Below are 1,727 nucleotides of genomic sequence, written 5' to 3' on the forward strand. Positions count from 1 at the left end.
ACATATTTTCAAGAATTTACATAATAATTTATATGGAGAAATGCTCTACAGGGATTTTTGTCATCAATCCTTGTCAGAACACTTTGACTTTGGACAAATTTATGTATTTTGTTTTATAATACATACAGTAAAAAGGAAATGGGAAGACGGTGATTTCCTGAAAGAGACAAATCAAGGTGCTGAAAGGTTGAGTGGGAAAAATTCTTGATTTCTTGAAAATAGGAGATTTAAATATCAGCATTATTCAAACCCAGGAGCATCATCAATGACGTGTGTGCAGAGCAGGGCGCAGATATGGTCCCTGGGGTCCTGGGATTATGCTGAGTGGTGAACAGAGTTTAACGAAAGGGTGGCCTTACTTGTTTCACACTCCTGGCTCCAGGGAACAGATGTTTATTTGCCAACTTCTGATTTTTAATTAGTTGCTAATTATTGAATTGTTTTAAGTGCATGTTTTTGTTATAAAATGTAAGTATGGAATTTTGGATTCATTTTATTTCTTAAAATAAGTTACCCAGTCGTGAGGTGTCAAAGCTATTCAGCTTCTGTTCCCAAATAACTGGCAACTACTCACACGTGGTGGCTGCAAAATCTGAGGGATGAAGTAAAACTCTTGACTGGATTCTTAAAAGCCTAGTTAAGAAGTAGCTCCAGCCTCAAATACGGTGGGAGTGAGAATGTCGCAGCAGGTCACAGCAGAGGCCTGTCCCAATTACACAAGAAGTGAAGGAGTAGGAGGAGGCCTTTGAGATTCCCTCCTATTGTAGCATTGCAGGCCCAGTGGGGTGTTCTGTTGGAGAATGCATCCACATGGTTGGGTAAAAAAAACCGTTTCAGCGTTTGCCTTGAGTAAATTCAATAATTGTACTCACTGGAACACGTTTTCTCCCACAGGCATAGTGATTCTCTGGGGGAGACCACTGGCCTCTTTGGAGAGTTCTTAGAGCATTTCAGGATTTTCTAGTGAATTTGTGTTGTACAGTCTTGGCCCACTTTAGCAAATAATACAGTATATTTTTGCCTCTAAATATGTTTGATTTTCATTATGTTTTCTCAGCCTGGATCTTGGAACTAGGTGACAATTTGCCTCAGCGAGAGTCCTTTATTTCTTTTTATGCATTGCTTCTTTAGAAAGAGGCAAAATCACTTTGCTGACAAAGTAATTTCTAAAACTTGTCTAAACTGCATTCATTGATGCAACCGGGTTATTCTTTTCTCTAAAAATCCCTTCCCCGTTTTGCTTTTAATATTAAATTATGCTTTCCTTTATAACCCTCATCTAGTCCGCATGGTTTATATTACCTGCATTATTTCCTGACCATCTGTTTATTTGCTTCCATCAGGAAACAAACCTCTTCTTTGTGGTTCCTTTGTCTGGTTCTTTAAACTTACACCAAATGACTTTGCTATTTATATATCTAGAATGAGTGATTTTTCACTCTTTACAGGTACAAACCATCTTCTAAGAAGTCTAACTTCATTAGTTAAACCAGATGAAGAACCTTCATTCAATCAACTATGGTTCACCACCCTGATCAATTTCTCAATATGACCCTACTTGGCTCCAGGAAACATTTTCACTCAGGCAGGTTTCATAGACTTTTTTTTTAATATGGAAAGAAAAAAAACAGTAAGAGGTTTTCAGTTTTGAGTATAAGCTCAATAGCATACCTGCATTAGTGGAAGAGAAGGGCAGGCTTGCACATTGTTTGCTACATACACATTCT

Source organism: Propithecus coquereli, unplaced genomic scaffold (assembly GCF_000956105.1).
Source record: "Propithecus coquereli isolate 6110/MARCELLA unplaced genomic scaffold, Pcoq_1.0 Scaffold330, whole genome shotgun sequence".
In the NCBI taxonomy this organism is placed as follows: Eukaryota; Metazoa; Chordata; class Mammalia; order Primates; family Indriidae; genus Propithecus; species Propithecus coquereli.